At 51.3% G+C, this 27,462-nt stretch overlaps 1 protein-coding gene across 1 annotated transcript in view; it reads right to left on the reverse strand.

Annotated features, from left to right (window-relative positions):
• Positions 1-27,462, reverse strand: part of RPS24 (ribosomal protein S24) — a 270,374-nt gene that overhangs the window by 134,554 nt on the left and 108,358 nt on the right. The gene's annotated exons all lie outside the window — the stretch shown is intronic.

The following is a 27,462-nucleotide window of genomic DNA, read 5'->3' on the forward strand; positions in this document are numbered from 1 at the left end:
TGGCAGCATAACTCCAATCTATGCCTCCGTCTTCATATGGAATTCCTCCCTGTGTCTCCTCTGTGTCTTCAAATCTCTCTCTCTTTATAAAGCACCAGGCATTGGACTTAGGGTCCATCCTATTCCATATGGCCTCACCCTAACCCACTAGGAACTCATCCAAACTTGATTAAATCTGTAAAGACCCTATTTCTACATCGTCAGGTACTGGCGTTAGGACTTCAACATATCTTTTTTTGGAAGGGGTGGGGGGAAACAATTCAACAAACAACAATGCTCAGCCTCCCTCCCTGGAGTCCAGGTTTCCTGGTGCAATGGATAGAGCCCAGCCTGGGTAGGGGAAGGGGGCAGAGCCCTGGGTTCCTATTCTGGTTGTCCCTGACTTCCCAGGTGACCTTATTTATTCATGCATTCAACAGACATTTACTGCGTGCCTAGCCATGTACCTGACAATGTCCTAGGCCCTGGGGCATGCATTAGCCCACAGAACAGTCGCAGTTTCTGCCTTACTAGAGCTCATGGGAGTGGGGAGAGAGACTATAAAGAAATTAACAAGTAATCTGCCCTCCAAACTTTAATTTCCCAAACCTTATACTGAGATACTATCGGGTGGGACTGATCGAGCATGTACTACATAGCAGAACAAGATGACACCAGAAGTCAAGAGGAACTCTGTACCCCAAACTTGATGTGTGATCTTGGGCAAGTCACTTCACTTCTCTGTGCCTTGGATTTTTAATCTGGGAAATGGGGACACTGTGTTCTCATATCCACTAAAAAATATATCATCTATTCTCCATTCCCTGAGAACATGTATGAGCTTGAGTACATGAGGCCTGGGCCCCATCCACAAGCACATTTGAGAACCCTCAACCCTCCAGCCTCATCCCCAGCTCCTCCTCTGTGGCTCTGAAACCTGACCCTGCACTGCTCCCCATGATCTTTCCTGCCTCAGGACATTTGCACATGCTGGTTCTTCCACCCAGTAAACCATCCCCTGGCCCATTTCTTTGCCTGGGTGATTCTTTAAGGTCCAGCTCCACTATAGCCACTTCTGTTAACCTTCCCAGCTCCCACTTCACTCCAGACAGAAATAGCTTCCTCCTCTGCGATATATGTGTGCGTGCGTGTGTATTTAACTGAATTTGAAATAAAAGTTAAAAATGCCTTTGATAAAAATTTTGAACTTTTTTCTAAAGGTATAAAGTAAACAGGAAGTCTCACCTTAACATATGGATCTCCTGCCTTCAATACCCAAACTAGCCCCTGCTAACATTTTGTGTTACTTTCAGGGAAAAAAAAAATTATATAAGTATATACAGTAACAAAAATAGCTGATGAGGACTTACTCTGGTCCCCGCCCTGGTCATGCTTTATGTGTATGAAACACACTGAACCCTCACAACAGCCCTATGATTAGATGCTATTATTAGCTCTGTTGCACAGCCGAGGTGACTAAACCTAGAGAGGTTAAGTGACTTTCCCAAGTCACACAGCTGGTAAGCAGCAGAGCAGGAACTCACACCCCGGTAGGCTGTGTCAAAGGCCACGCTTTCAACAGTCCTTTTTTATAACACAAATGTATTCATATATACACTGCTCTGCTTCTGGCTGTATTTTGCTGAAAATGCAACTCTGAATCTCTCCATGTCAGCACAAAAACAGCTACAGTCTCTCTTGCAGCCACTTGGCATGGAAGCATCACATCTTATATACTCAGACCCCTGATGGACATTTTGGTGGCTTCTAGTTGCTGTTACAAACATTTATTAACACTCAGGCTTGCGTCTATATCTCAATGCACTTTTTCAAACACACATGTGGAATGTGGCCCTGGAACAGCTGGGCCAAAGGTCATGGGCTTTTCAAATTTTGAGAGATGTGGCCAAACCGCCCTCCAAGTGCTTGGGCAAGTTCGCGTTCTCACCAAGGCTGTTGTACCCATAGTGCTGTGTACCCACTTCTCCTAGGATACCAAGGGGAGGGTTAGTCCGTCAGGGTCCCTTCCTGATCTGAGCTCCCCGGGGGGAGGGACTTGTTCTCCTCTGGAACCCCAGAGCACTTGGACCGAGCTCTGGAAAGGTTTGAAAGAAGTCCAGGACCTGTTTAGGGAATCATCTAGAGTCAGTTTCATGTAACAAACAGCAAGAATTTCTTTGGCACCTTCCTTTGGTACAGGAAGCAGAGGCTGATTAAACCCGGGTTCTCAAAATCAAGTGCCTGCAGGCAGGCTGCCTAGAGGAGTGACACGGTCTAGATGAAGGTGATGCTAGGGCGGGCAGCCACAGCTCAGCACCAGCACCGGACACCTGGCAGGAACGCTGGGTCGTGAGCCAGATCTACGATTTTTACAGAAAGCCAGAAACCTGGATTTTTAGGTGAATTTATCCTGATACACAGCAGAACAGCTGGCACGTGAGGACTCCATATTTATTTAATGAATAAAGGAAAGAATGAATGACCCTGAAGCCCGTGTTCTTCCCTCAGCAGCTCAGTCTGGTAGAGGGACCCACCTCTCCAGTAAGAGATGCAAAGCCCTATACCCACTCTGCACAGGTGGGCAGGGCAAGGCCTAAGCTTCCTGCCCTCTGTGTCCCCAGCAGCAGCGGCTCCCAGAACAGGGCTCTCCGGAAGCCATTCCCCTCTCAGCCCAACACACACATACCCGCTATCAAGTAGGTATGTGTTTTCCTGGGGGCTGCAGGGGGAGGAGACAATTCCCTGTTTTGCAAGGTCACTTTGGGTTTAAAATCAGCCTTGTTCAGCAAATCCCACACCCTGATCTCCTCCCCTTCTGAATTCCTTCCCCACCCACCAGCAATTGCACAAGGACATAAATAAGGGAATTAAAAGAATCATCCTCTACAAGTTGAGGGACATTCATCCTGTCTCTCCTGTCAAGAAGGTAGTGATCCTATCTTACTCCAATTACGAATCAGTTGTGAAGACGAATGAATGGTCAGTATGTGGTCCTCATTCCCATGCTTATGTGTTTTGGGTGATCAGGACTGATAGGTGGTGGACAGTGGTGCTGTGGCCAGGGTAGCACCCCAGAAAGTATCAGCTCAGGGACAGAAACTAGGTGTGGCTCTGAGGTTTGCCTTTCAAAGGGACAGCAAGAAGCCCTCAGGGCTGAAGGCACAGAGGAGGTAGGTATGGTTTGGATGTCCTCCAAGAGAAAAACACCTGGCTCAGGAACAGGAGCATGGGGCACCCAGGCAACCTGGAACTCAGCCTCTGTGAAGCTCAGTGGCCCCAAGCAATGCTTCTCAGCTCTCTGGGCCCCAGTTTCCCCATCTATAGAGTAAAGGGCATATTTAGCAAGAGATATCATTTACCACACAAACCAGGCAACTTTTCTATGTTTTGATTAAACCATATGAAATTGCTATCTTATAGATCAAAAATAGTTGGATATTGGCAACCCCACATGATCCAATCTCAGAATAATTACTCCAGGACAATGGGCATAAAGCAGGGCTGTCCTGAGCAAACTGGAGCAAGCGGTCACCCATGGCTCAGGACCACACTGACTGCTTCTCCCCGTTACTTGCAATACAAAGCACCACCCCCTGCCCCCAGCCCCTCTGTCATTAGGCTGAGGTATAAAGATTAAGTTAATGGCGGGCAGAGAAAATCAGCTTTGTTGGCAAATTGTCCCTGATATTTATTTTGAACATTAAAACGAATCATTCCGACTAAAGAGGGCTGCAGTGCGCGGCCCATTAAAATGCATGCATTATGTATAACTCTCCCGGCTTCACCTCCAAGTATTATCAGCCTAAAAAGCAAACATGGTTTTCAAAGCCCCTTGTTTACGACATCCCGAGACAGCTGATTAATGGCCACAGTTTCCAGATCTGAAGGCTTAGTAACCCAAGCTAGAAAATTCAATCTTATTCTAATATAGCTGGGGGGGGGGGGGGGGCGGGGTGGACAGGGGGAGCACAGCAAAATAGGAACAGAGCAGAGCTCTTCAAAGGGACCCAAGCTGAGGGTTGTAGCCATCGGAGCAGCATCAGGAGTCTCTCACTGGGCACTGTATTAGTTTCCTAGGGCTGCTGCAGCTAATGGCCACAAACTTGATGGCTTAAAACAACAGAAATGCATTGTCCCACAGTTCTGAAGGCCAGAAGTCTGGAGCCAAGGTGTCAAGGCCACGCTCCCTCCGACTGCTCTAAAGGGAAATTCCCTTGGCCTCTTCCAGCTTCTGGTGGCTCCTGGAGTTCCCTGACTTGTGGCTGCATCACTCCCATCTCTGCCTCTGTCTTCACATCACCTTCTTCCTTGTGTTTCTGGATTTCTTCTGTCTCTTATGAGGACACCTGTCTTTGGACTTAGGGCCCAGTCCAATTCAGAATGATCTCAGCTTGAGATCCTTATCTTAACTACATCTGCTAAGACCCTTATTCCAAATAAGATCACATCCTGTGGTTCCAGGTAGACACATCTTTTGTGGTGGGGACACCATTCAACCCACTGCAGTTCTCCTTCCATCTCCCAGAGGACTCCCTCTGTTCTTAGGAAGGTCGTGGGACCAACCAGAGCAGCAGATCCTATCAGATCCTAGGAAGCTCTCTGATCTGTCCACATCTGTGCCCTCTCACTGCCATACCCTGGCTCGGGACTTCAGCCGGCCTCCTCACTGGTTCCCTGCTGCCATGCCTACCCCTACAGTGGGTTCCCCACCAGCAGCCGGAGCAGTCCCTCTAAAGAGCCCACCTGACCCTGTCACTCCTCCTCTTGGCCCTCCAAGTCTTCCCAGGGCCAATAACTCTCCTTATCACAGCCAAGAGGGCCTGCCAAGTCTGCCTTCTGACCATCCCGCCAACCATACTCACAGGGCGCATCCTTTACTGGGTCAGTTTGGGCCGCAATGTGCCATTGCCCAGTAGGAATGGTGCACCCCAGTGTCCCTACCTGGATGCCTTGAGATCTCACCTCAATGTCACTTCCTCTGATACAATCAAGTCCCCCACAATCACCACCAGACATCCTTTACTTCTCCTTCATAACATTCATCACACTTACATCATTTGTTAGTGGATTTGCTTAGTTTTCCAATACTTGAATAGGAGAATGTTGATGGGCCTGCCCAAAACCCTACTATAGCATTTACAGAAACTCGCACCACCTTGTCCTCACACAGCTCTGCATGATGGGTCCCACCTGCCTGCATCCTTTCCTCCCCCTGCCTCCCTGATCACTCACTGTCCAGCCATAGCAGCCTCCTCCTCTTCCTCCAGAATGCAAGCCCCTGCCTGCCTCAGGGCCTCTGCACATGCAGTTTGCTCCACCTGAAATGCTCTTCCTCCAGATCTTCCCCATCTGGCCCATTGGCACCAAGCAGGATTAGTTCAAATGGTATCTGTCAGGAGAGATCTTCCCTTAAACCCCCTGTCTAGAACATCCTCCAGACCGATCAATCTTACCCTCCTTTATTGTCTTCATACCAATTATCACTAAAATCATCTCACACCTCTGGTTTCAGGGGGCTTTTCTGCTTTCTGCTTTATTCTCTGTGCTACCCACCTAGTAAGCTACTGAGGACAGGGACCTTGACTGTTTCATTCGCTACTGTATCCCCATCTGTATCCCCAAAGACTTAGGATACTGCTGCCCCAATCCCACCAACATTCGTCGGATAAGTGAATGTTTATCCCAGAGTCTTGCACAGGTCCTAAGACACAGCAAGGCCTTACAAATTCCCTTCATGTAGCTCTCTTTGTTGTGGGTGAAGGAAATACCCTTCCTAGAATTCCTAAGGCCATCTACGTCTTAATCTAAAGTCAGCACTGCCAACTTCACACACACATATACGTACATAATGCTTGGACTCCCACATTCATTCATTTGTCCATTCATTCATTCTGCAAACATTTACTGAGCACTTGCTGTGAGCCAGGCATCGTTCTGGCCCCAGAGGTATGGTGGAGAGCAAGCTGGCCCATCTCTACCCTCTCTGAGATGACACCCCCATTCTGTCAGTGCCTAGCCTAAGCGATTTCCAGGAGGGGAGCAAAGCACTCTCTCTTTCTGAGTCTCAATTTTCTCATCAGCCCAATGGGAAGCAAGATCTGGCCCACTGGCCAGGAAGCCCCAGGGCTGAGCAGGGACAGGGAAACGACCTCTGGAAGGGCAAGGCCCCGGGATGTCCCTGGCCCGTTCCCTCCCCTGCCTCCCAGCTGCCTGCTGACCATGCCCACCCAGGACCTCCACCCAGGACCTGTGGTCCCCCTGGTCTGCACAGGAGCACAAGCCTAGGCCTTAGACACACCTGAGCTCAAACGCAGCTCTGTGAAGGAGCCTGGAAAATCACCTAACCTGGCGAAGCCCGAGTTCCCTCATCTGTAAAACGGGGATAATAACGTCTACAAACTCTGTTGGGGAGGATAGAATGGGACATGCTTCCTAGAGATCCTGTACTCCCCAGGCACTGGGGAATGTTGGTCATTCCCCTGGAATGTCCCCATTCTTCCCTGCTACCTGCCTAACCCCTGTCCATCTCCAAGGCACAGGCCAAGTGCCCCTCCCCAAGAACCCCAGCTACCGCCCTTCACCGTCTCTCCACACTGCTCAACCCTGTCAGCCAACCAATTCTCCTCCTGGGCACACGTTTGGGGCAATGAGCAGACCAGTCCTCAGCATCCCACACAGTGCCTGACACTGGTGGGCACACACTAGGGGCTCAGCGAGGATTTCCACTTATTGCTTGTTCACTGAGCATCTGTTCCTGCTGGGCCCTGTTCCATGTTCTGTGGACAGCAATGATGTGGTCCCCATGCCAGAGGCATCCACAGCCTGGGAAGGACACAGACAAGCTAGCAAATAAACCTCCTGTGCAGAGGTGTAAGCAGAGGCATGGCATATGGAGAAATCGGGGGCCTTCCTAGAGAAGCTGGGCCTTACAGGAGCCACCGTCTTGGCCGAGGGGAAACGTTCGCTTAGTAAGTGTATTCCTGGGAAAGGTCACAGGGATTAGCATTCCTGCTGGCATCTACGTCAGCCTACAGGTCCTAAATCCTGATTTATGATGACTTCTCTAATTGGCAAAGGCTGTTGTTCTGTTCCCAGTTCTTGGTCATGTAATTAAAGACCTGTGAACCAGCACACAAATGGGGTGGGATCACAGGGTCCATTTCAGGGACTCCTTGATGTGGGAAGGAGTGCTGCTGGCCTCAGTCATCCCCTCCTTAACTACGTTTGTTAAGACTAAAATTATACTGCCTCTAAATTTTCCAAAACATTCAAAAGACTCATGTCACATGAGTCTTGAAAGCTCTTTCTTACACAATATCAAAACATTTGGTCGCCTCAGTAGAAGTCATTTTCTCCGTTTGTTAGAGAGGATACTGAGGCCCAGAGAGAAATGCTGGACCCAAGGACCTCTGTGAATCAGGGCTGGGCCAGGACCAGAACTGGGGCTCCCGCGGCCCAGGACAGGATTCCACCCACCGCCTCCGGGGCTCACTCCTGGGCCCCGGAGGGGTTACCCTTGTTGTGAGCACGCACCTTAAACAACCTTAAACAACCTCTCGCCTTCCCCCCACCCGACAGGTGTGCCTTCTCCCCCGACCCAGCAGATGGGGGAGGGCATCCCTTCCACCTTCTGAAGGCCAGGGAGGAAGGCGAGGCGGCGCCAGGGGATAAAAGCCGGGCTCCCAGTGAGCTCTGAGAATTGACGGAGGGTCGGTGCCATGCTGCACTCTATGGAGGCAGTCATTTCACTTACTAACTGTGAATTTGGGACTGCAGCTAGTGCTGCCACTGTGCCTGGGACCCTGCAGGGAGACCACTGGGCTGAGATCTTAGCAGGGCCGCCCCCCCAGAATGCCCTTTGTGGCAAGAACGACAATTGCCTGCTTGTGCTGTCTGCTCTTATCTAGTCATCAAGCCGAGGTCCTACCAGTCATCTCACGGCATCTGTCTTGGAGTTCAGAGGATGGGGGGGAATGCATTTGCACCAACCCCTGCTGGTCCCTGCAGGCCCCAGAGTATGCATCATTAGGACATGTCGCAATACTGGCCAAACCCTGTGCACCTCCAGCTGTAGGGACTCACATGCAACCTGCCCACCGGCGGGAGAATGTCAGCAGCCAGGCCCTCAGACGGCACAAACTCTAACCTCCAGACTGGCGCTCAAGGCTCTATCATTCTCCAACCCCAGTCTGGCTTCCAGCAATCCTGGCTACTCTGTTCCCATTGTCTAAAATCCTATTCCCTTCCCTTCTCTATATATATCCAAGCCCTCTGGCAAATCCCATCCCAGAGTCCTCCTCTACCAAGAAGCTTTCCATGATTGCTGCAGCCCCCTGACCCAACCCAAGCCAGCTCTCTCCTATAAATGGCTGTAAGGTTCCTATCTCTCCCACCCACTTCACACTTATAGGTTTCTTATTCTGCTTTCATTAGTTATCTTTTCATGGAGGTTGATCGTGTGCTTACCTGAGCTATGAGCTCCTAGGGAGCAGGGGCTCTGTTTTACTAGTCTCTGAGTCCCTAGGGGATAGCAGACAGCTTATCACGAAGCGGTTCTCAATATGTATTTGTTGTTTGCCTCTAACTGGGCAGTCAGGCCTTGGTAATTTAGATTCAAAGGAGGAAGGCTGTCTGAATGCCACAGCTGAATTCCAGGATGTCTAAAAAAAAAATGCAGGTCATTCCTGTACATCAGGCCTCTGTCTAGAATTCCCTTCCCGCTCCTCCACCTGGAGAATTCCTGATCTGTCCTCAATGCCCAGTTTGAACATTACCCTCTCCAGAAGCCCCCCCTGAATCCTCTAGGCATACTCATCATGCCCTTCTCATGACTTCTAGACACACCTGGGTTTGAACTCTGTTACGCGTTGCATTACAACCCCTCAAAAAATGTTGGAGTCCTAGCCCCCAGTACCTGCGGATGTGACCTTATTTGGAAACAGGATCTTTGCAGATGATCAAGTGAAGGTGAGCTCATTGGCAAAATATACACACTATTATATGTAAAATAGATAACCAACAAGGACCTACTGTACAGCACAGGGAACTGTACTCAACATCATGTAATAACCTGTGATGGGAAAGAATCTAAAAAAGATATATCTATATAATATTCATATAACTGAATTACTGTGCTGTATACCTGAAACTAACACAATATTGTAAATCAACTATTTTTCAATTATAATTATATATCATGCCAAAAATATATATGTAATTAAAGATGAGGTCATTGGGGTGGGTCCTAATCCCATATGACTGGTGTCCTTATAAAAAGAGGAAATTTGGACACAGAGACAGACATGGACAGAGGGAAGACGATGTGAAGACCCAAAAAGAATGTTAGCCACAAGCCAAGGAGCACCTGGGGCTACCAGGAGCTAGGGGAGAGGCATGGATCAGATCCTCTCCCACGGCCCTCAGAAGAGGCCAACCCTGTGACAAAAAAAAAAAAGGTATGGGGCTTCCCTGGTGGCACAGTGGTTGAGAGTCCGCCTGCCGATGCAGGGGACGTGGGTTTGTGCCCCGGTCCAGGAGGATCCCACATGCCGCGGAGCGGCTGGGCCCGTGAGCCATGGCCGCTGAGCCTGTGCGTCCGGAGCCTGTGCTCCGCAGCGGGAGAGGCCACAGCAGTGAGAGGCCCGTGTACTGCAAAAAAAAAAAAAAAAAAGGTATGTCTCACCATTCTGGAGTCTGGCCTTGATTTCAGACATGTGAGATAGATAATAAATTTCTGTGGCTTAAGCCAGCCAGTTTGTGGTACTTGGCTATGACAGCCCTAGCAAACTCATACAGATTCTGGCTGTGCCTCTTACTGACTGGTTGACCTTAAGGCAATCTAGTTAAGTCCCTGAGTCTCAGTCTCTTTCTCTTTAAAATGGGAACAGCAAATCTACCGCAAACCCCTTTCTCTTTTCCCATCTTCATACATCCAACCAACATTCCCAGCGTCCCTTGATGGTAGGTGTGGCCAGGTGGCTGAGTCCTGGCCAGTGGACGGTGGGTGGAAGTGATATGCCCCAGCTGACCTGCTTCACACAGTCCTCCACACTGGCTCTCGTGTCCCCATCTGCCAGCAGAGAATGGTGAGGCCCTGGGAGGTGGCAGAGCTACAAGAGCCCCTGAGTGACTGCAAGGAGGCCCCACGTGTGGAACACTGCATTATACTAGTACAAGAAAGGCTGAGGTTGCTCACACAGTTACCATACCCTCACCAATAGAAATACTAGTCACGCAGTATTCTCATGAGGATTAGAAAGGTTATGGTTAGGCAGGCAGTTAATAGTAAGTTTCTGATATCACTGCTACTCTTTCTAACTGTCCTATCACCTAACACAGAACCTGGAATAAGTAAGGAAACAAAAAATTCCTAGCAAATTATTGTCAGTTAAAGAGCACCGGCATCACAGGCTCTTGGCTCTAGCCCCACCCCAACCCTTGAAAAAGGCTTAACCCTCTGGGCCTCAGGGTCCTTGCTTATAAAATGAAAGGGTCAAACAGGATTTAAAATTGCCTATATGCTACAGCTCACTAATCAATGAAAGCTTGCTTTCTCCTTGATCAAAGACTCCATCTCGGAATCCTTCTCAACACAGAGCCCTAGATAGCCTCTCCAAATTAATCTGAGTTGCCTCTCTAGGTGATATACATTAGCCATCTCTGACCACCTGAGACGTGATTATGGCACTGACCTGCTTTATTATCTATTCTGAGGACCAGAATCTCAGTCCCCAAACTCAAGCTTACAGGAAGAATCACATTTAGCCTTTTCTACAAATCATTTTAATTTTGAATTCTAGAGGCCTGATCCTGCTGTCTAGAAAAGTAACCCCAGTCACTCATGGCCAGGAGGCCTTCCTCCCAGGCAAAAATTATGCAAAGGTCCCTGGGTCTTAAACAAGGTGTAGGCTTGGGGAACACCTCCAGGCCTCAGCAGTTCTGCATGCTGCAGACACAACCACTGTCCCCAGTCTCAGTCCCTTCAGGTGTTCCACACTCTGCTTCTGTCCCACAGCGGGGTTGGAAACCTTCAGGGAGGCTGAACACCACACAGCCATTCCCCCTGGGCCCTCTGCAGAGAGAAGTGCAGCCCTACTACTGGCAGGCACTCTTTGCTCTGGTCTGGAGACTTCGGGGTTTAGGGTAGGGGGACAGTTTCTTTTCTCTCTTCTCCTGTTTCCCTCAGGGCTCTCCCATCCTCCACCTCCCAGCATCATTGCCTCAAGATAGCTTTAGAAAGAAAAGCCAGGGATGGAATTATCTTCCAGACAACTCTTTCCTCCTGGCCACAGCTACCCGTGAGGGCAGAAAGCCAGGTGCTACTGCCTGATTTGGGGAGAGTGAAAAATATATATATCTGGGACTAAAAAAAATACACAGCCTCAAGCTGAGAAATCTCCTTCCAGTAAAGGCGTCAAGTGTTTTCAGGGCACGAGGGTGCTGTGAAAGCACCGGCAGCTAAGTCCCCTCTGTGGAAGCTTCACCTCGTAGGCTAGGTCCACCTTCCCCTGGATGGTTGGGGTGGAGTCTGCACTGACCTTCAACTTCCCCCAAAACACCAGTGAGAGGTCGAACCGAACACGATGTATGGCAACGTCTTAGGCCACAAGCCCTGATGTCATATCACACCAGGTGTCCCACTCAGGTGGGAGGTGTGTCACGAGTCCTTTTATAATAAACGCCAACATTTGTAACAAGTCACCTCTTTCACAGATGTCACTCTCGCTCCCATTCTGGTATGTTCTCTCGAGGGGAAGCGGAAGCCTCGTCGCATTTTACAGCCACGCCCAGGAAGGTCCACAGGACCCACTGAGAGAGACCCAACAGCCTCAAAGTCAACTGTCTCCACAACAGGGCTGCTCAAATGTACCCCTTAGAGCCAGGGCAGGGACAGGCTCTAATTCGCCCCCAGGATGTCAGCCTACATCAGAACATTAAACATTCTCAGACTGTGGACAGCCACAGAGCTCTGCTTTCTCTCAGTTAAACCAGGTCCCAGATGAACCAGAGTTAACCCAACAGATCAGCTGTTCTAGTTAAAGTAACCGTCTTGGCCGTGCTGAGCCCACATCTTCACCTTTGAAACAGGGGCTAGATTTAGGTGCCATCTCAGTCTTTTCTGGGCCTGTCCCTCTGAGGCTCTCTGTAAGTGACTAGTCACTAAAAATGAGTCCTATGTGGCCCATTCTTCAGCTTGCAGAAGTCCTCCCCGTTTGGTCTGTACACGGCTTGCCAGCAGGCGACAATCTAAATAAGACTGGTATGGGAGACAATGTCCCTAGCCAGGGGCCAGCATGAGGCCACCATCTGCCCATTTCATGGACTAAGGGTCCCAGGACCCACAGGCTCCTGGAGAGCTAAGTGTAGGCTGGAGGCCAAAGGAGGAAGGGCTGGATTCACTGAGTGGTGCCCTGCCCCTGTTCTCATGGAATCACTGTGTCTCAGAGCCCGATAGATGACCCAGTCTGGGGGTCTGTAAATGGAGGAGCATGGAGCACCAGATGCTAGGCCAGGCCTCTTGCATCCACACCACCTGGGAGCTTACAAAGTGATTCTGATTCTATGGGCCTGGAATGGTGCCTGGGAATCTGATTTTTCAAACCCTCAGAGGGTTCTGATACAAGATCTTCACGCACCCTTCTCCAAGAGGAAATTTTCTGGCTTCAGCACACCCAGGGTGTTGGCAGCCTGTGCTTGGGCACCTCTCAGCCTGCCCAGACCTCTGCACTGTGCAGCGTCTTATTTTCTCTGCACATAAAAGCCCTTTCCCTTAGTAAGTGTTATATATAGTGTCATTACTTGGCTCAGAAAGGGTAAGCAAATTGCCCTGGGTTGCCCAGCAGAGTAGATGCAGAATCAGGACCCGAAGTGGGTCCTCCTGCCTCCCAGATCAGTGCCACCACAATTCAACCAGCAGGGCTGGCACGCCTGCTCTATGCCAGGGCCCCAGCCGCCCAGCCGGCTCTGCAGCGCAGGAGGCTGCTTATGTGAACTGACAGCTCTGATCTGCAAAGGCACCCGCTTCTAGCTCAGCCTCTAATAATAGCTCTTCCTCGGAATTCCTCCCGTCTTGGTGGGAGTGGAATATTTAGACATATCAAAGATTCTTTCCCCTTCTTTCATCGAGCCAACAGTGATATGAAAGGAGTACAATGAAAAGACGGGTCTCTGTGACAAGCTTCAGAGAGCAGCCAATTCCCTGACATCCCTCTAGACTCCAATTGACTCCATGCTTCTCTGACAGGAATCAGTGTGGTTACATAACAATAACACCTTCCATGTCTATGGTGCTATTGTGGGGCTTTCGCCAGAGTGCTTTCACAGGCATTAGCTTATTGAGTCCACAAAGCATGAGGGAGGCGGGCAGGGCAGGGATCCTTCTTCCAGTTTACAAATGAGAAAATTGCTGTGCAGAGAGGTTAAGTGACTTGCCTAAGGTCACACGGCAAGTTAGCTGCTAATCACGGAGTCCTCGCAGGCAGGGAGTCTGGACAGCACCGAATTCTACATGGTCTTCCCTGGAAGATGCAAAAGGGCCTTTGCTGGCTGGTGGGCCCCACCTGTCCCACCCACACCTCCTCTCTCCCTCACATTCCCTCCCTACCCTGCGCTCAAGTTACACAGAATTCCTTTCAGTGCCTCCAAACCTGTCATCCTTTTAATACTTCTGTGTCTTTACACATTTTGTTCCCCCCACTGGGCACACCCTCCCTGCTTCCGCTTCCCTGCCCTTATGACCAGCTCCCCCTCATCTTTCTGGACCTAGCTCCTGCACCACAGTCTCCTCCAGGGAGCCTGCCCTGATGCCCACCTGGCTGGGCCAGGTGCCACCCCCCTGCACACACCTGTATAGTGCTGTATCATCATCAGTGACCTCAGAGTCTCTCTCACCAAACTGTGAGCCCCCCTGCATTAGTTCGCTCAGGCTGACATTACAAAGTATCACAGACTGGATGGCTTAAACAATAGAAACTATTTTCTCATAATTCTGAAGGCTGGAAGTCCAAGATCAAGGTGCAGTCGGGGTTGGTTTCTGGTGAGAGCTCTCTTCCTGGCTTATAGCTGCCATTTCTCGCTTCTCACAGGGCCTCTTCTCTGTGTGCTCTTGGAGAGGGAGATCTCTGGTGTGTCCTCCTCTTCCTATAAAAACACCAGTCTTATGGGATTAGGGCCCCACTCTCATAACCTCAGTTAAACTTAACTACCATCTTAAAGGCCCCATCTCCAGATATTGTCACACTGGGGGTTAAAGCTTCAACATATGAATTGGGGGTGAGAGGGGCAACTCAATTCACTTTATAACAACCAGGTCTGGCTCTCTTTCAAGGAGACAGTGTCTAGCCAGGGCCTGGCCCACATGAGGGCTGGACACATGTCCCATGCAGAAGTCCCTGTTTACAAGTGCCTGACACGTCACCCAGCATCTGCTTGACACTCCCCGGATGGGAAGCTCACCATTTCATTCTTGTCAACTCTATCATGACTCTGCGGTAAAGCACAGGAAAGAATAGATAAGGAGATAACAGGTTAAAAAAGATAACACGTGCCCACAAAGCCCAGTTTTTCCTATTGAAGTCATCAAAAAAGTCTATTCCTCATTCCCATTATTTGAAAATAACATCATTCTACCCCTGAGTCTTGGCTCTTCTAGGCTTATCACCCCTAGGCTACCCAACTGCCCAGCAATAGTCTACTCTGACCATCCTCTGACCCACATCCCCCTCCCAGAGAAGTGCACAAGGCCTGGAGAGAACCAGACAGAAGCACCACCCCTCTGGAGCCCCTTCTTCCTCACTGCCAGGGATAAACAGCAGACACTCTTTGGCTCTTGAAGGTTAAAGCAAGGCCAGTCCTCAGAGATGATCTATCTGTTCCCTCATTCAGTGACAAACTGGTACAAAGATCAGCACAGACGCCTCCTCCTCCAGAAAGTGCTCCTGATTGCCTCTTCAATGCTCCTAGGACAGCAGTACTCCCTTCTCATATGTAGCACATATCCCACCTTAGTGTACCTTTTTCCAGTCATCTGTCCCACCACTGGAGGCCCATGAGAGCAGAGTCTGTGTCATGTTCATCTTTCTGCCTCCAGCACCCAGCCCAGCTGGGAGGTCTTCATGCCAAGACCCCAGGATCCACAGTTCCCACTGCAGGGTGCTGCCCCCTTGGCAAGGGTGTGGGCAGGACTGGCCCTTGGAGATGTCACATGGGCCACCTCCCTGTCTAGCCTCTCAAACCCAGGCCGAACCTGGGGCTTCACCACTTAGCCACGGCTGAATTTTGACAAACACTCCAAGAGGTAATGGTTAATTTCACAGAGCCATGAGCGGAGGCTGTTAAAATGTTAATATTATTTAAATTGTTTTACATTTTCGACAGTTTGAGCTGCAAATATAAATGTTTTCCATGCTTTCCACGGAGCTGAGCTCACAAAAATGATTGATGAGGCGTCGACTATGGAATTTCCCACTTTAAATTAAGAAATGCAACGTGAAGGCAATGAGAAAAGTAATACCTGCCATATGCAGCCCCCCTGTGGCTCCAGAGGCCAAATTCCTCTGCATGGGGCCCAGGCCAGGTCACTTGTTCCTCTGGCCCCTAGTGGGCGCCTCACTTCACCTCCCTGCGCCTAACGCCCTCGTCTGGAGCTGACAATAATATCTGCCAGCATGCCTTTCCAAAGATTCCATCGTGGGCTCACATTCAGGGGCGCTGGGTATTTCCTCTGCACTGTCACAGAAGCTCACCGCAATGACCAAGGGGGTGCTATTTTATTCCCATTCTATACAGCGTGTGCACAGTCACATACCCAGAACTGGAGATGCCTTCCTGACATTAAAGCCAGTGCTCTTAGCACCGAAGAGTAAAGTAAAATTAAAAGTGCCTGCATACAATAGTGATAACTAGCAAATGGTGGTCTGCTCCCCGCCCCACGTCCCACCTCCCTCACCTCCACATGGCAACATTCCAAATCCTCTCTGAGGGAGACCCCTCACTCCCTGGGCCTCCGCTTCACCACATCGTAAAACCTCAGTCTGCCAGTTCTAACTCTGGCTAAACCCAAAGGAGGGATGAGCAGCGAGGCAGCCTGCGGGCAGTGTGGGAAACTGCCAGGACTTGTGCTGCCCCCTCTTTCACGTTCCCTGTCAGTCCAGGCCTCAACATCCTCCTCACTGCATAGCCTAGACCCGCCAGCCCCACCTCCAGGTCTCAGAGAAGCTTCCAGCTTGGCCCTGGTCTTGTGCCCACGGGAGAAGCCTGGGTTCCCTGCTCAGACCCAGAGGGACCCCCCTTTTATCCTCTGCCAGGCCCAGCACGGAGTTCAGCGCTGCACAGGCATTGTGTCCCGGGTCTCTGCCGACAAGTCCCCAGCAAAGGAGTTATTATTATTTCTGTGTTGCACGTGAACAAACTGAGACTTGGAGAGGCTAAGCCCAAGGACACACAGCTTGTAAGCAGTGAGGTCTGGTTTTAAATCTCAGTGTTCAAACTCCAAAACACCACACTGCTTCCTCCTGCTGGGATGCCCCCTGGGTCTGAGCCTGTAACCCATGTCACACCTTCAGGGCCTCATCTTAGCCTTATCAGTCATCCTTTATTCATACATTCATCACATCAGTCGTTCATTCACGCAGTGCCTGTTGCAGAGCAGGCCCTGTGCTAAGCCCCGGGGGGGAACACTGGTGGTGGGGCACACTCACTACCTCCCTGCATGTGACGGTCAACAGAGGGTGACAAACAAGTAGGGAAGCAATTGGGGATAGTGTGGTTTGTGCCACGATAGAGGGAAGAACATAAAAAGGACCCTTTAGCCTAGTCTGGCGTATCAGGGAAGGCTCCCTGGAAGAAAATCCATCTAAGCTGGGGTCTGAATGATAAGTAGGAATTAGCCATGCATTGAGGCATGAGATGGTGCACCCACTGAAAGCAAAGCAGGAGCAGAGACCTCAGCATGAGCCGGAGGTACAGGCAGGGGCGAGGGGTAGGAGGGGCCTAGAGAGCTGAGCAGCCCTGCAAGTCAGGCCAAGTAAGGTGTGTGGGCTCTACCCCAAGGCGGGTTTGGATTTTTAAGCTGAGGAGTGAGTGAGCAGACGTGGGGTCCAGAACAGTCCCCCTGGCTACAGTGGGGAGAAGAAACAGAAGCTGGCAAGATGAGGCCAGGGGCAAGCAGGAGCTGCAGCAGTCCCCATGAGCAGCCGTGACATGGGAAAGGGGGCTGGGTTATGGATTCAAGAACAGTTAGCAGGGGGAGCTGAGAGACTGGGGACTGACTGAACTGGGGACCGAGGGGGAGGGAGGTGCCAGGAGGAGCCCGGCTCTGACTGGGGTAATTGGGTGGAGGGAGGGATGGGATCATCCCATGCTGGTGTCCTCAGACCTGCCGTGGCTGGTCTTCTACTGGGCACTGACCCCCAAGTGCACTCCGAGCCTCAGGCTCATCCTCCACCTCCCTGCTGAGCACCTGTCCTCCCAGCCCATCCCCAGGTAGAGAAGGGGGGAGGGGAGGTCCCGGACGTGCACACCTGGGCTGAGTGTGGCTCCAGCACCCTCACAGTGACCAAACCTTCCAATGTCAGGCTCCGCATCTATCGAAGGGCAATAATAACTGTACCTGTTGGTGATGGGGGAGTTCAGGGAGATAAACTACATAAGGCGCTCAGGTCTGCCCGGCACACTGAGCATTCAACAAATGGTGCTCTTGTTATGATCATGGCTCAGCCAACCCTGAAGCTCCTCCTAGGGCCCCTGTAAGGGGAAGGGGTGGCCACGGGCACCTGGCCATGGCCGTGTCCCCTCTCCCTCGCTCCACTTCCCACACACGGCAGTACAGGCTGAGGCCCCTCTCTGGGAGCAGGTCAGGAAGGCCGGCGGAGGGGGATGGCTGTGATGGATGGCTTTCAGCAGCTCTGTGATGCGTCAGATGTTTAACAGAAGTCAGCAGTGTGAGCCGGCCCTTCCCGCAGGGCGGGGTGCGGGTCTGGGGGCTTCCTCACCTTCCTCGCTGATGTTCCCTGATGTTCCGGGAGCGCAGAAGGCACTTAGGTGCTTTGCTGAGGAGGGAGGGAATACCAAATGAAGCTGAGACCTCCTTTCCTCTGCTCTGGCTCCAACAAGGATGCTTTCCTTCAGTAAAGGAGACGGGAGCTGGGCCAGGTGCCCTCAAAGGCAAGAAGGTAGAAAGGAGCTCCGATGCCAGACACCTAGGCCCCTCTTCCTGGCTAGGTGACCTCGGCTTCTTCATCTCTAAAACAGGGATGATAATAATAATAATCCCTACTTGACAGGGCTGTGGTAGGGTTAGATGTGGAAATACACACAACGAACTAGAACAGTACCTGGCTAGCTTTAATAATGGGAAAGAGGGCTTCCCTGGTGTCACAGTGGTTGAGAATCCGCCTGCCAATGCAGGGGACACGGATTCGATCCCTGGTCTGGGAAGATCCCACATGCCACAGAGCAACTAAGGCCGTGCGCCACAACTACTGAGCCTGCGTTCTAGAGCCTGCGAGCTACAGCTACTGAGCCCATGTGCTGCAACTACTGAAGCCCCAGTCTCTAGAGCCTGTGCTCCACAACAAGGGACGCCACTGCAATGAGAAGCCCATGCACCGCGACGAAGAGTAGCCCCCGCTCACCGCAACTAGAGAAAGCCTGCATGCAGCAACGAAGATGCAAAGCAGCCGTAAATAAATAAATAAATAAAAAATAGTGGGAAAGAAACAGGTATGAGGCACTCTAGGCCTCTGTCCTGCCCTACTGCTGACTTGCTGTGTGACCCTGAATAAGTGCCTTGCCCTCTCTGGGCCTGGGTTTCCTCACTCTAGACTGGGGGTGTTGGCCCCCCCAGGGTCCCTCCAGGGCTTTAAGGCTCCTCTCTGCACACAGGCAGGGCCATGCCTGCCTATGACAGACACGGACTCACGCACCTGGGCTCAGCGTGGCTCACCCAGAGAACCGTCTCAATTCTGGTCCCCTCTAAGGCAAACTCATCCTTTGATGAGCAATGATGCCCACATGGTGAAAAGCAACGAAGAAAGGAGGGGCTGCCTTCCATCACCCCCCACCCTTCTCTCCCCCTTTCCCCAGCACGTCCCCCTCCCCTCCCCGCAGGCTGGCTACCCCCAAGCCTTTTCTCTATGCTCCTTGTTCCTCCCATCCCCAAGTCCTTCCCACCCTTCAGGCCCAGTTCAACCCACACCTCCTCCAGGCAGTCTTCTAGCTCAAACTGACACTCCCCTTCCTGGACCCTCCCAGGACAGATGAAGTGGGGCAGGACAGGGCAGAACAGAGTGAGGCAAGGTGGGCTGGACCCACTGACCAGAAGTGACACACCAGAACCAGAGCAGTGGGTAGTGTCTGACAAGCCGTGCGTGGAGATGGGGCAATCCATTACAATATAATAATAGCCGTCCTGCGTGGGGCACAGTTGCCCCACCAGGCACTATCTCAGCCAGCCCTTACAACCCACTTGGATGGGTTAATGGGCAGAGGAGGAAACCTGAGGCTCTGGGGTAGTAAGTCGCACGCGGATTAGAAAGTTAGTAAGTGGCAGAACCAGGATTCCCACTGAGGCCATCACGTCCAGGGCCCACACGGCTAACCACAGTCACAGGCTCTCCAGCCTCCCCCCGCCAGAACCCATGAGGAGCCAAGGCAGGAAGCTCAGAAACACAGCTGGTCCTGGAGGCAGAACTGGTGAGCTCAAGCACAGGGCTTGGTCAAACCATGCCCGCCCTCCTTGATGGGCCCGTTCGTATGAGGGAAATTTTTTCCACTGGGTCTTAACAACCACTCCGCCTCTAACAAATACTGCTGGAGTGATGAACTTAGCAGGCGCTTGAAAATATGTTTCCAAAAGAGCGACGGGCAAGGCTTTGGGCTGCCAGGAAGCCCCCCGGGCACGGTGGTCACCACCCCACACTCCCTTCTCCTCCACCCGCAACAACCTAACCGAGCATCGCCCTGGCCCTAAGGTGGTCTTCTGAGAACCTAAAGACTCTCCCACCCGCGCCGTGGAGGCCCCCAGTGCGGGGGTGTGGGTCCACCCCCGAGCAGCTGATTTCTAACAGCCAACTTCAATTCTCCTTTCTCCCTCTCTGGCACCTCTCTTTCCCCCAGTAAATAGTCCTAAGCTGGCTGTCCTGATAAACTGGGGGCTTGGGTACTTTTTCAAGTGCCTTGGAAATGGAAGCATCTGAGGCCGACAGCTCTCAGTGTTCAATGAGATTATATTTCTTATTTAAATAGCTGATTGGAGGACTGGTCTCAAAGTAAGACGCCATATGCCCGTGGCCTCCTCTGGGCTCCTGGGGAGAAGTAATATTGTTTGGCATTGTACAGCGCAGGAGCCTCTCCTTCGAGCTCCCGCCGCCATTCAGATGCCTCCAGGATTGGAGTGGGGGGAGCCAGCGGGTGGGGGGTGGGGGTGATAAAAGCCTCCTGGTTTAGGGAGCCAGAGATTATGCCTTTCATTCGAGAGCGCCTTCTCTGGGGCTTCCCACCACGCTGGGTGCCGGTTGTCTCCCCTCTCAAAGCGACTGAGAGATAAAAGGCAATGCATTGGCTTCATCCCACGTCCGGGGAGAGCTCAAATCAGCCTTTTGTCAGCGGACGATAAGCGCCACCGTTTTAGGAAGGGTTGTTGTTCAGCTGCTCTGCTGGAAGGGTTCACGCAGGCTCTCCCCTACCTCCCCTGTGCTGTGGTTTCCCTGCCCCGTGTGAGGGCCTGGGGAAGCTGGTGCATGCTTTCTGACGGGGTGCCCGCACCCAGCCCCGAGAGGGAGGCATCATCGTGGGTAGCAGGCAACCCCTGGCCCGCAGGGAAGGGCAAGGTTTGCACTAGACCAAATTCTTCCTAAACTGTGCAGTGCAGACCCTGCGAGGGCCCGAGCTCTTGCTTAGAGCAAATCTGCAGTTAATTGTGTGTCAAAATAACGTATTAGAAACAGCAGCGTCTGGATCATGTGCAATTCTTCTCCTTTCAAGCCTTTGTCTGCCCGGGGCCGAAGGGGCTTGTCAGGGCATCTTTGAGACAGGCTGGTGGCCCCCTGTCAAACGCAGCCCCAGAATCTCAGTGACTGTCCCAGAGCCCCGGGCAAGATAAAAGGCCAGTAGTGGCCTTGAAGGATGCCTGGCTCTGTCCATGGGGCCAGGCGGGGCCGGTGATCTTCGTTACTGGCAGCTGTGGCGCTGAGCCAGGCAGTTTGGTATTCCAGGCACATCCAGCGCCTCGTGCATCCAGGGACCGCAATCAGGTAGCTTATGGGGATGCAAGTCACATCGCCTGGACCATTGCCGCAGTGAACTGATTCATGCTGCTACTCTAAGGCGGGGAGAAGGGACAGCAGGGCCCAGAGATGAACCAGCCTGGTTTTATTACACAGCTGCTGTTTTCAAGCTGGAATATTCCAGCCTCTCCTGCTCCCTCTCTTTCTGCCAAGCCGGCACTGGCTGCCTACCTGCAAAGACAGTGCTCATTCTGGCCCCTGGCTCTGGCTGAACAGTGGCATTATGCGATACATAAAGAGCACCCGGGCAACGGAGACAGGCACGGCTTAACTCGCTCAGTGCCCAGTGGCTTTTGAACACCCCTGCATTCAGCCTTTATCCCCAGCAGCCTGGGGCCTCCCTACCCTTTATTCCCCAGCCCTCCCCATCACAAGCTTCCCTTGGTTCCTACACAGGTCTGCAATGGAGCTGATAGCCATGAAATGAGGGGCACAAAGAAAAGGGGAGACAAGAGCGCTCTCAAACGGGGAAAGACTCCTGGTTGTGGGTAAGGAGACCTGGAATTTGGTCTCAGTTTTGCCATCAACTCACTGGTTGGCCTTGGCAAGTCCCTTCCCAGCTCTGAGTTCCAGGTCTGTGTCTACAAACAAGAGAGATGGGAACAAAGTTCCAGAAGGGCTTTTCCACCTCCGACATTCCATGATTTGGATTCACACAGCTCGATGGCTTCGTTCTGGCCTCACTTATTGATAACAAAGGGTCTTCCACTTTATCAATGATAGTCTCCTGGACTGTGACCTTAAGGCCAGGCCACAGGCCAGGGCAGTCAATGAGTGAAGCAAGTCAGGTGACACCCATGGCACACGGGTGCCCACCTGCCCTGTCTAGAGCAGCAGTCACTTCTTGGCTTTAGCTTGGAGCTGCCTTATAGGGAAAAAAGCCCAGCCTTATGAGGTCTTCCAATTTTTTTAAAAGAAACCAGAAATGTAAACTTTTATGCAAAGTCTCACAATTTTTAAATGTTAGCTCCACTTCTTGCAAACACTAGCCGCTCAGAAGAAGTCCCTATCAGGGACTTATCTGCTTGACAGGCTTTCAAATTGTAAAGTCAGGACCTGATAGGGCTACTGGGTATCTGAACTCCAGGGCCAGCATCATATAGAACCCTGGAGTTGTGCAATGCGGTATTCCTGGGACTGGACAAATTATATTGGGCAAGGATACCCCTTTATGTTTTAAGAAAAAAGAGAAGAGTGGAGAAGAGAAACCAAACTGGGCCCAGTACCTTCAGATCTCCTGCCATCTAACATCCAAGCTAACTCCAGACTGGCCCCTTCCCAGAAGTGAGGGAAATACTCCTATGAAGCCTGCTAAATCTCACCACGTCACTGCCCCTGCCACCCACCCAAGTAGGACCAGACGATGCACCTAGATTCCCAGCACCCACACCTCTGTGTAGCCAAGGAAATGATTCCACCACCTGAGCTCCTACGTGCCCATCCAGACACTGGCTCCCTGCACCTCAGGGCCTTAGTCTCTGAATTCCGCCTTCCTGATGTAAGCCCCCCTCCCAACAGGGGGCACCTCCAAGCAACGCCACATGAGGACCCCAGGACCTGAAAGGGACTGTAGGAGAATTTCAAGCAGACCTCTGCCCAGGGAATCCCAAACTGGCTGTGATGTCCCATCAACTCAGCATATAAAAATACATCCTGAGGAAGACATGCCACATCTTAGTAATATACCTCACGGTCTCTGAAGCCACAAGTTCATATTATTTCAACAAGTATTGAACAACTAATGTTTGCTGGCTGTGAGGAAGAATATTAGGTACAAGGAGCTCCTTGAGGGTCAGGAGAAAAGACAGACTCATACACATGTTCAGTTAGATAATAACCAGGGAGCAGGCAATCTGGGGCTAAAAGCAACCATCCTCTCTGTTGATAGTGGGAACACTATATCACAGCACCAGACATGCTGTCAAAAACGTCTTCACCAGACACAGCATTATCTGTAGGACAAGGATCTGACTGCCATGGGAGGTGAGAGGAGAAGGCGATGATATTTGATCTGTTCTCTAAACAGACACGTGGAGGTAGAGGTAGAGTGCCCCTCCCGACCAAAAAAAAAGAAAAAAGAAAGGCACCAGTGGGAGCCAAGATGGGGGGTGGTATGCAGAAAGTGGAAGGGCTTGGACAGTCCATTGGGTGAGTGGTCTCCAACTCCAGGGTCGCTCAGGCTGGTTGGAGCAGTGAGAACACGGAAGGAGAGTTCAAAAAAAGAAATGAGAGAGGTTGATTAGGGCCCAATCCCAATGGACCCTAGGCAAACAGAAGGGTTTGCATTTTATTCTGTAAGCAATAGGGAGCCAGTGAATGTTCATCGAAGGAAAGATTCCATCAGAACTGGGTTTCAGAACGAGTCTCCGCTAGCTACATGGAGAGCATATTGGAGGCTAGGAGAGTGGCCAGAAGATGAAAACAATAGGCCAGGGAAGAGGATGACAGCCTGAGCCAGGACAGGGATGATGGGATGGAGAAGAGGAGACCGATGTCATAACTGCTATAAAGAAAGAATCCAAATAGCTTGGTAGAGGTTGGACCTTGGGAATAACGATCAAAGATGCCTGCAGCGTCAGGGAGGATGATGGTGCCACCCTCAGAGGAGGAGGAAGAACAGGTTTGGGGGAGAGGAGGATGGTTTTAGACCCATGCTCTGGACAGAGGATTAGTCAAAGACCAATGAGCAATCTCAGGGCTTGGCTGTGTCGGTTGGAGGGTCCCAGAAGAAGAGGTCTGGAGCTGGGGGACACTGGGCAGCAGAATTCCCAAGGGGGCACCATGCGGGAGTCATCGTCCCACCAACACTCCCCATACCCCTGTCCACTGGGCCTGGAGCCAGGATGTGAGCTCCAGTCTCTGGGGACCTGCAAGGCCCTGAGCGCCAGATGGAGACTGTCAATATTTGTCTGACTAAGAGCCCCAACTGGAGACTTAGCAACAGCTCCTCCACGTGTGGTAATCGACATCTTTCGTGGAGGGCTTAGGAGGGGAAACCATCTCAAGTGATGCCACTTCACACACAGCACTTGACATTTCCGAGGCACTCCACAGGCATTAGCTAATTAATCCTTGAGTCTGTTTAGCCCCAAAAGAAATCCCAGAGGCTCCACTTGTACCCCATGGACGGGGAGTTTCACACCCTCCAAGGCTCAGGATACCCAGCATCGGGGAGACAGCCTTGCAGAGAGCCACTCGCCCGCTCCCTCGCTTGCTGGTGACTCCAATGGCTGCCAGGCAAACAGCAAGACAGCCTGAGAAAAGAGGTATTCACTGGGTCACATGCTTCCTGGGGAAGAGATAGGAAGCTGAAGAGAGGGTCGGGAGACCGGCATCTATTCAGCTCGGCCCCTACTAGGTACTCTCACTGTGCACTTTATTTTTCACCCAGCATATTTAGTGTCTGCTCATTCAACACTCAAAACGATCCTGTGAGAGAGATATGTCTTAGGTTGGATTCCCCTCAGGAGTCCCTGAGACAAGGATTCAAGTCCAAGCAGTTTCTTTGGGATGTGATCTCAGGAAGCACCCGTCTGGGAGAGGGAAAGAGAAACAAATAAGGGACAGAGGTCAACAGAGGGCATGCCGTGGAGCACAGCATCCCTGTGGGCAAGGGAGGCTGCATTCCACAGAGCACACCACAGTCGTCCCGCTGAGGGGCCAGGGAGCTAGGGGATTTATCCTCAACTCCCAGCAGTCATGGGTTGAGGGCTGCAACCAGCGAATTAACACCCGCTACACCTGGCCTGTGCCAGGTGTACACTCAAATCAACTCCTTAAGACATATACTCCCAGGAGCCTGCATCAGATGCAGCCAGGTCAGAGTGCACAGGGATGGTCACTGCCAAGAGACACGGACAAAACACCAGCAGCATCCGTTACAACACCACTATTCCTATTTTAATAGATGAGGAAACTGAGGCTCAGAAATGGGACCTACTTGGTCAAGGTCACACAATTAGAAACTGACGGAGCCTAAATTTGAACAAAGTCAGTTTGCCGCCAAAGTCTTGGTTCTTTCCACTGTCTTCCAAGTCTAGCTTTCCTCTTCTCACCCTCTTCCTCCCCATCCTGGAGACATAAAACAAGGGACAGTCCTGTCTGCTGACAATGTTCCCTCTCCCTGAACCAGCCTCTCAGACAACTGACTCTTTCAAGCAGCTTTCCCTGAGATAAAGGATTGATGACACATCTGCCTATTGACAAAGTCTGGAACCAAGCAGGGCACGCTTCCTCGGCAGCATCTATTTCTCCTTTAATTCATTGGATAATGTTGTGAAGTGCGGACCTGCAGGGTTTCAAGGAGCCGTAAATTCCCCATCCTGATGCCACAGCTCGTGCTGCTGGGCTTGTGCTCTGTTTTGCTTGCACAAACCAGTGGTGAGCATTGATCGCCGGCTGGAGGATTGAATTTGGCAGGAAAGATGTCCGTGCATTTGGGAGATTCATTTGCCAAGCACCAAGGACAGCAGTCAGGTGTTGAGGGCAGCAGGCAAACTGGCAACTGTGAGCCAAACCCTCTTTCATAGCTGGTTCACTCTAACCGTGAGAAGAAATACAGCATTTCTCTGCTTTCCACCCCAGAACACACTGTCTTCTCCTCCCCCAGTTAACACTGTCCCATCAGGGTCCGGCCCAGGAGGGAAGCTGGGAGTCAAGGAAGTGGTGGGGTGGCCAGAGGGAAAGAGGAAGGTACCAGGGACCAGGCATGTCCCCTAGGGTGGGGCACATACTTAGCCGGGTTACCAGTGTGGCAGTAGGTAAGGAAAGCCAGCACTGAGCGTCGGATAGGGCCAGCTACAGGTAATGGGCAAGAGGGTGACCAGAAGTCTCAGGCAGGGAAATAGGAAGAGCTCTGGCAGACAGACAGGCAGGCATACTAGCCATTCTCTTTCAAAGGGGTGCTGATGTGGCTTATACTGTTGTCAAAAGGCAGCTGTTAAACTTTCAGGACGTCTACCAGTAGTTGCTAAACACAATCATTAGTAAAAATCAAATTATATAAACTGTAATTAAATAAATTACATTAAGAACAAAGGTAAAAGGAACTCAAAGCTTATTACTTCCTAATTATTTTACTACATCTTACTATTATCTATACTGTTGAATTTATTTATATTTATTGTATCTGTATGATGGAAATTCTCTATCACAGTGGCTGCTGTGCTTCTCTTGAAATTAACCACGCTGGTGGTACTTACACCATGGAATTTGGCAAATAACAAAAGTGTGGGCTCTTTTTCTTTTCCTGAAAAGCCTGTGCGCGCTAGCATTTACCAGCACACTGCTGGTATTTCCAACCCTAAATCAAGCACTTCCTCCCTCCCTGGCACCATGCTAGACACCTCAGGTTTGTTACATGACAAGCTGGGCAGCACACACCTGTATGGCATGTGAGTTGTTACAATAGCAAATCAACTTCACTTTACTTGGTAAATAGCTGCTGTCCCAAGGCCCCTGTGTGTCCTCCTTCCATCCTAGCCATTAGCCCCTACCCCAGTGCCACTGAAGGTTAGCGCCTGAGCCTGCTCTAGCACTGGCTGATGGTCAGTGTTCATGCACTACAAGTTGGCAGTATTTTTACCATAACCTTTGTTTATAACTAACCTATAAGTTAGGTATTATTATCATCCCCATTCTATAGATGAGGAAACTGAGGACCTGAGGAAAAAAACCCAACTCGCCCAGAATCACACGGCTAGCACAAAGCAGAGCTGAGAGGAAGCCTAAATTTGCCAGAGCCCAGTCAGAGTTCCCAGCCACAAGAGCACGCCATTTCTGCATGGAGGTCTGGGGGCTGGTAGCCCAGGCTGGACTGTAAGCCCTGGGAGACAAATAGGGCAAGGTGAGGCTTCTGCTCAGGTCTGCTGCATACGGCCCTGGACTCAGAGGGACCAAGTTAGTGAAACAGTGGGGCTTGTCTCATGAACAAGGCAAACCCTAATTATTAGAATCACACGGCACACCAGAGAGGGCCCACTAGCAAGGGTGTTCTTCGGGTGAGAGCACAGCGATCCAGCCTAGAACTCCTGAGGTCTCATGACAAGACTTGCCTGTGAGGCCAGGGTGGTTCAAGAGGCCTCACAGCTGAGCCACTAGACACTCCTCCCTCCGCTCCCCTTCTCTTCCCTCCCGTCTGCTCTCCTTTCCCCTCCTCCCCTTCCCTTCTGCACCCAGTCTGAGTCCTTGAACAGTGAAG

Source organism: Pseudorca crassidens, chromosome 16 (genome assembly GCF_039906515.1).
Source record: "Pseudorca crassidens isolate mPseCra1 chromosome 16, mPseCra1.hap1, whole genome shotgun sequence".
Classification (NCBI taxonomy): Eukaryota; Metazoa; Chordata; class Mammalia; order Artiodactyla; family Delphinidae; genus Pseudorca; species Pseudorca crassidens.